Consider the following 8,227-nt stretch of genomic DNA (forward strand, 5'->3'; position numbering starts at 1 on the left):
GCTCACTGTCTTTCGGCTCAAAGCATCGTCCACCACATTGGCCTTTACCGGATGGTACAATATAGTGATATCGTAATCCTTAAGCAACTCCAACCATCTCCGCTGCCTCAAATTAAGATCCTTTTGCTTGATCAAATGCTGAATACTACGATGATCAGTGAACACCTCACAAGATATGCCATACAGGTAATGCCTCCAAATCTTCAATGCGTGAACTATGGCAGCCAACTCCAAATCATGAACGGGGTAGTTCTTCTCATGGGGTTTCTACTAACGAGAAGCATAAGCTATAACTCTACCCTCCTACATCAACACACAACCAATCCCAACTCTTGAAGCATCAAAATACACGGTATATGAACCTGAAGCTGATGGCAAAACCAACACTGGAGTTGTGGTCAAAGTTGTCTTGAGCTTCTGAAAGCTCTCCTCACACTCGTTCGACCATACAAATGAAACATCCTTCTAAGTCAACTTAGTCAAGTGCGATGCGATAGATGATAATCCCTGAACAAACCGGTGATAATAGCCTGCTATACTAAAAAAACTGCGAATCTCTGTGGCTGAGGACGGTCTGGGCCATTTTGGAATCATCTCTATCTTCTTCGGATCAACCTGAATACCCTCGCTGGACACCACGTGCCCCAAGAAAGCCACTAAACTAAGCCAAAACTTACACTTGGAGAATTTTGCATAAAGCTTGTCCTCCCTCAATCTCTGCAATACAACTCTTAAATGTTCTTCGTGCTCCTCCTGACTACGCGAATACACCAGAATATCATCAATGAAGACTATGACGAATGAATCGAGATAAGGCTGGAACACGTTGTTTATCAAATGCATGAACATTTTTGGGGCATTGGTCAGCCCAAAAGACATCACCAAGAACTCATAATGACCATATCGGGTCCTGAAAGCCGTCTTAAGAATATCTGAGTCCCTAATCTTCAACTGGTGATAACCTAAACGGAGATCAATCTTGGGGAACACCCTCGCTCCCTGAAGCTGGTCAAATAAATCATCAATGTGAGGCAAAGGATACTTGTTCTTAATTGTTACCTTATTCAATTGCCTATAATCAATGCACACTCTCATTGTGCCATCCTTATTCTTCACAAACAGAACCGGCGCACCCCAAGGTGACACACTAGGCTGAATGAACCCCTTATCTAGGAGCTCCTAAAGTTGCTCTTTCAATTCCTTCAACTCCGCTGGTGCCATACGATACGGCGGAATAGAAATGGGTTGAGTGACCAGCACCAGGTAAATACCAAAATCAATATCCCTGTCTGGTGGCATGCCCGACAGGTCTACAAGAAACACATCGGAAAAATCCCTCACAACTGGAACCGAATCAATACTGGGAGTCTCAGCTCTAACATCCCTCACAAATTCTAGGTATGAAAGACAACCCTTCCCAACCATACACTGGGCTCTCAAGAAAGATATCACTCTACTAGGAATGTTATCAGTCACACCTCGCCACTCGATTCGTGGCATACCCGGTATAGCCAATGTGACTGTCTTAGCATGACAGTCCAGAATAGCATGACACAGAGATAACCAATCCATGCCCAAAATGATAAAAATCCATCATGCTCAATAGTAATAGATCCACTCGGGTCTCCAGACCCCCAATAGTCACCACACATGACCGGTACACATGATCTACAATAACAGTATCGCCCACTAGGGTAGATACATGAACAGGTAAAGCAAGAAACTCAAGGGGCATACCTAAATAATGGGCAAAGTATGACGACACATAAGAAAAGGTGGATCCAGGATCAAATAATACAGAGGCATCTCTGTGGCAGACTGAAACAATACCTGTAATGACAGCATCTGAAGCAATGGCGTCGGGTCTGCTTAGGAGTGCATAGAAACAGTCCTAACATCCACCTGATCGACCTCCACCTCTGGGGTGACCCCTTCCTGACTTACCTCCACCCCTAGCTGGCTGAGCGGGTGGTGGTGAAGAAACTAGCGCTGAAGCCAAAGACTGACCCCTCTACTGGATCGAACTAGTAATACGACGAGGACACTACCTCCACATGTGGCCCATCTTGCCACACTCATAACAACTACCAGGTGCTGGAGAAGGGGACTGAAGGGAACTCCTTGCACGGGAGTGACTAGCAGATGCACTCAGTATAGAAGAGCCCTGAGCTGATGGAGCACAGGATGAACTCTGAGCTGGAAGGGCACTAAGTAATGATTGGCCCTGTTGAGTACCGTGATAACCATGACCCGAAGATGCCCCACGATAACCTGGGTGAGCTGGCTGAGTAGACCTGAATGAACGGCCTCTGCCAAGCTGAAACTGACCCCTCAAAGGAGTACCACTATACTACTAGATCCTCGAGGCCTATTGGACTCCCTGTCCTCTTACTCCGGACGGCAAACTATCTCAATCTCATGGGCGATATCAACCACCTCCTCGAATGTAGCACCCATCACTCTCTCTCTAGTCATAAGAATACAGAGATGATAAGTAACGCCATCAACAAATCTCCTGATCCTCTCACGATCTGTCGGAACCATCCAGACGGCATGACGAGCCAACTCAGAAAACCTCGACTCATATTATGACACAGTCATATCCCCTATCGCAACCACTCAAACTGCCTACGTAGCTACTCTCTGCGGGACTGCGGCACATACTTCTCCAAAAAGAGAACGAAGAACTCCTACCAAGTGAGGGGCACTGCTCCCACGGGCCTAAACCTCTCATGCGCCTCCCACCAAGTGAAGGCAGCCCCAGAAAGCTGAAATGTAGTAAATGCCACACCAGTAGACTCAAGAATCCCTGTTGTAGGAAGCATCCACTGGCACTTATTCAAGAAACCCGGGGCATTCTAGCCCTCTGCTCCGCTAAAAGTCGGAGGCTAGATTCTACCAAACCTCTCAAGTCGACGATGCTCATCATTCGACATAATTGGTACTACAAACTCATGAGCTGGTGCAACCAGCTGGGGTGGAGGTGCCCCTAGCGTCTGAAGTCCCTGCACCACCTGCTCAGGTGTGCGAGCAGCGGGGGTCTAATTGCCTCCCCCGGTCTGGGAAGTAGCTGCGACTGTAGTAGTTGAAACTGCATGAGCCAGGCCAGTGCAAACTGATAAGATCTGTGCCAAGGCCTCCTAAAGACCCGGAATCACGATGGGCATAGCTGGTGCCTGAACTGGTATTGTTGGAGTATCCATAGCTGGAGCTTGATCCTGAGCTGGGGCGGCTGGTGGATATACAGGTGCTGCCCTCGCTGCTCTGCCTCTACCACAACCACGGCCGCGTCCTTAGCCTCTGGTGGCCACAACTGGTGGCACTGGGGGTCGTCCACCCCGTCCGGTAGCGCGTGTCCTCACCACCTAAGAGAGAATAGAATAACAGAAGTTCAGTACTCGGATCAACAAGTTCGCACGATAAGCATTTCGAGAATATGAAGTTTTTCCTAAGGGTTCTAAAGCCTCTCGAGGATAACTACAGACATCTCCGTACCGATCCGCGAGACTCTACTAATCCTGCTCATGGCTCGTGAGACCTATGTAACTTAGGCTCTGATACCAACTTGTCACGACCCTAACCCCGAACCCGATCGTGATGGCTCCTCCCGTGAAGACAAGGCGATCCAGTCTAACACATTTCGTCCTTTTAAGCAGTTAAATAGCATAAGTTTAGTTCAAACATGATTTAATAGCACAATTAGCGAAAATAGAGATAACAAAATGGAATTCCAACCCGACACAGCCCTAACCGAGGTGTCACAAGTCATGAGCAACTAACGATCCTGATACGAGTCTAGTAAATAATATCTGGTACTAGCTAAGTGTCCTAGCTTTCCACAATTGTAACAAGTACATTCTGTTAGTTTTTTCTTTTTTCTATATGGCTTTTTATGTTTGTAATTTTTTACATAATATCTTCCTCTTGGTTTCTTATACTTATATTTTGATTTATATCTTTTTCTCTTTCCTTCTTTTTTGTAATATTTATCTGTGCAGCCATATTGGGGTGCTATTCTATTTTTGCAGCATGCCAAATTTTTCACTAATATTTTATCCATTTTGATATTTTCTTTATATTTTTCATATAATTCTATAAACCAGTTTTGTAGAAATTGTATTCGAGCTCCTAGAGTATCTGCTAGTTCTGCTTCATTCCAATTTTTTATTATTTTTGAGCTAAACGGTTCTGGTAATTTTGTAAAATATAATATTCTTATCTCCTTACTTTCATCTGGACTATATGTTCCTTTATAATAATAGTCTCTAAATGCACAAGTATATTCGTCTATATAACACATATTACATATTGCTAATTTTGTCATTAAATTTCTATTTGTAGTCTTTTCTTTATTCTGTTCTTCTACTTCTGTTGTCATACTACTAAATTCATTTCTTATTGCTATTTCATATTTATTCAATATATCAGTAACTGTTGTTGCAGTTGTACCATCAAGTTTTTTATTACTTCTTAATGTATCTAAGCTTTCACTTGATAAATTTTGTAACCATAGTTTCACCGTTCCTATGAGTGTTCTTTCTATATATCCTGGTGTTTCAGCTATTACTATTTTATTATCTATTAGTTGTTTTGAGATATACCCTATCCATAATTGGATTGTTTTATTTATATCTGCTACACAATCTAGATCTAAAAAATTGCATTGTTCAGTTATCTGTCTTGGTGTCCATCTCCTATTTAGCCTTTTATCCCATAATGTTTTATTCCTATCATATGAATCATAACTTACCTTGTAATAGGTTGGGTTTAGTTGTCTTAGATTTTTTACTCCTGACGTGCTTGGTTTATCTTCAATCATATCCCCTATATTTATTTCTCGATTTGTTTTTATTTTTTCTGTTTTTTCTATAAGTTCTGTGTACGTCTCACTTGTTTCCGAATAATTTTCTACTAGATCTTTTTCGTCATCACTTTGGTCATTTATTTCATTTATGCTTATATTTGGTGGATTATCATGTACCTCTTCTAACTGTATTTTGAATTTTTCTATCTCATTTGTCAGTCTTAGCTCTTGTTCTTCTTCTTTACGTTTTTCTTTTTCTTTTAGTTTATTAGTATATAGTTGTTTTAGCATTTCCAATTCTTTTTCTAATTCTGTTATTTTAGTATTTTTTACTTCCTCTATCTGTTGTATTTTTCTTTAGCTTGCTGTTGTATTTCTTTAATTTCTCATTTTCTGTTTATTTCTTCATTTTCTTTTGTTATTCTAACCATTGCGGTTAAATTATCTTCTAGTTTTACAGTTTCTTTTTCTAAAATTAAGTTCAGGTTATTTCCTATTTTCTTGTATCTTCTTCTTAAGTTGGAAAATATTATCGTTATTTTTAATCCTTCTGGATTTTCATATGTTTTCTCTTCTAGTGCGAATTCTTCTTTATTCATCTTTTATTTTTAAGATATCAAATATATTTATATTCTGTTTTAGATATTATATTAATTAATTCAGATAGTCTAGCTTTGTTTATTTTTGTAATACTTAGGTATTCATATTCTAAGTACAGTTTTTTCAGTTTCTTCCTTATTTTCCTTGATTTTTTAGTTATTTTAATCTGCATATTTTCTGTAATTGACTCACTGTTTATGGAGATTTTTTGCGGATTTGTACTATCAATTTCAGTGTTATTTTCCATGATTTTACTTCTTAGAGCAAATGTTTATTTATTAGTTTCATAGCTCTGATACCAATTTTGAGAAGTGTAGTTTGATTTTGTAATAAGCGGAATTAACTTGATATATGCGTAGTTGATCATTAATCTGAATATAAGTCTAGTTCATATAAATCTAAGATATCTATTTCTTCTGATAGAATTAGTTCTGTATATCCTTGTTCCATTATGTTCATTATTTCAAAAGAAATTAAAATATCATAAATTTTTCTCCTAATGTCGTTATTAAGTTGGTTCAAGGTATATAACATGAGTATTTTGTAATCATTATTGTTATCTAGTAAATAAGTGGGGTTGTTCATAAGATATTATTGTTTTTTCGTATTATTCTTATCATGTGTTTACTAAACATATTCCCTCTAACCTCTTTGTTTATCATAGAGTTCATCATGGTTTAATAAGTTATACCGAACTATCTTTTCTGGTCACTACCACGTTTTTCTTGCTTCAATCATTTTCCCTAACAGCGCCTCAACTTTGTCTACTCCCCTAAACGGCTTCCATGCCTACCGGTTTCGACCTTAGGATGGCATAGTCTGGGCTTAACTACTCTCAGCATTATTAGACATGGCAAACTTTCTCAAGATGTTTTTTATAACAGTACTATAACATGATAAACAGTTATGATATTCAAGAGATTATAAGGAATATAAAAGTTTAGTTAGACATGATTATGAATAAACTTACCTGTTCTTGTAACTCGTTTGATTGTTCCATAGTTGAAAGAGACTTTGTATATAACTCAGATATTTATAAGAGAGTGAAGATAAGAGAGAGAAGGTGAAGGTGTGTCCTCTTCTCTTCGGATTACAAATTATATATAGAAAATTGAAATGACTCTTACTGTTTACAAATGACTCTTCATGAACGACCTTTACTGTTCATGAATATGACTCGTACTATTTACTTTACGATTTTTTTACATGACTCTTACTATTCATGAACGACCTTTACTGTTCATGAAAATGACTCTTTACTATTTACTTTACGACTTTTTTACATTATTTGTTTTCAATAGTTGTCTTCCTCATTTGTCTTCTTGCTGATATCTTCATTCTAGTTGGACTTCTGGTACATGGTTATCTTCTCCGTTGCATTTTGAACATATATGATCTGGGTATTTATGGCCTACTAGTTTGCAGTATCTTGTCAATAATTCATTGGAAATAAATCCTTTCTTTAGTGCTCTTGTAGTTGGTTGTATCTCTGGTTTTAGTAATGATAAAATCCATTTTTGGACTTCATCCATATCTCCTTGTCGTAGTTCTCTTGAATTGGCATATATCATTAGCTGGTCTCTTGAGTAGTAGCTCCAGATAGCATTTTCTTGTAAATAATTGTTGGCTAGCTCTTGTATAATAGTTGCTATTCCAATTATTCTTTTGTTGGCATAAAATCCTGGTATCTCAATTTTCGGTATTTCTGGTTGTTGTTCTATTTCTTCTGGTATTATCATATCTCGTGTTAAGCCTATTTTTACAACTTGTATAATAGGTTTTATTTCATCATATAGTATCTCAGCTGGTGCTGTATAGAATTTTATAAAAAATAAGGTTCCTTTTGTAATTCTTTTGAATGTAATAAATGCTTTGTATAACTCTGGTATTCCACTTATCTCTTCCACATCATAGGTATATACCGTACTAAGTAATCCATAGTTGTAACATGTTTTTACTAAATTAGCTCTAGTTTTTGGCTGTGCAATAAGCCTATTATATCCTTGGAGTTTTTGGGTTATATAATCCTGTGTTGGATCTGTTGTAGTAGTTGCTCTGGGTTCAAGTTTAGGAATGTTTGAATTTTGTATATGTTTTCAATATAGGTCTGAGTAATATGGTTGTATATCTTTTTGTTTTGGTGTAGGCTGTTGGCATAGGTTGAGGTTTGTGGTGTCGTAACTATTGTTTCTTTTGGCCTTTTCGGAGTAATTGGTTTATCAAATATGTTGTTTAAATTGACATTGGTATGTGGCTTCTTGTTAACTTGTTTACTTGTACCTGCAGCTGTATATAAACCAACTGTGTTATGGGTTTTTTGGAGTTTCCCAACGTCTCTTTCTAACTCTAGAAGCTTAGAGTCTTCCGATCGACTTAGCTCCGCATTTTTATAGTCATGCTGCTGACTTGACTGGCTTTTCTCTAGTTGTTGTAATCTTTTTCCCATATCATCCATCTGTAAAGATAGCGTAGTAAGGATTGCAAATATATCTTTTGATTCTTGGCTTTCATCTGTTTGGGTACCTTTGTCTTGATAGGTAGTCTGCAATAACATTTTTGTCAGTTCTTATTACTTCAATTGTAAATGTAAAATTCTGTATATTTAATACAAGTCTTCTTATTTCCTTCGTAGTTACTGAATCTTGTACTTTCCGTGTTATCCACCATTTTACTTGTGTATTATCTGTTCTCACAATAAACTTGTTATAAACGATATATGGCTCAAATGCTAACAAACATTTATATAATCCAAATAGTTCTTTCCTATTTATCTCCCATTTTAATTGTGGTTCCGTGTATGATCCTGAATAATATATACAATGG

General features: G+C 37.9%; 1 pseudogene; it reads right to left on the reverse strand.

The window, feature by feature from the left end:
* Positions 1-6,738: 6,738 nt before the first annotated feature.
* Positions 6,739-7,958, reverse strand: LOC104243093 (uncharacterized; annotated as a pseudogene).
* Positions 7,959-8,227: the final 269 nt, after the last annotated feature.

The sequence above is a fragment of the Nicotiana sylvestris genome, chromosome 8 (assembly GCF_000393655.2).
Source record: "Nicotiana sylvestris chromosome 8, ASM39365v2, whole genome shotgun sequence".
NCBI classification, from domain to species: domain Eukaryota; kingdom Viridiplantae; phylum Streptophyta; class Magnoliopsida; order Solanales; family Solanaceae; genus Nicotiana; species Nicotiana sylvestris.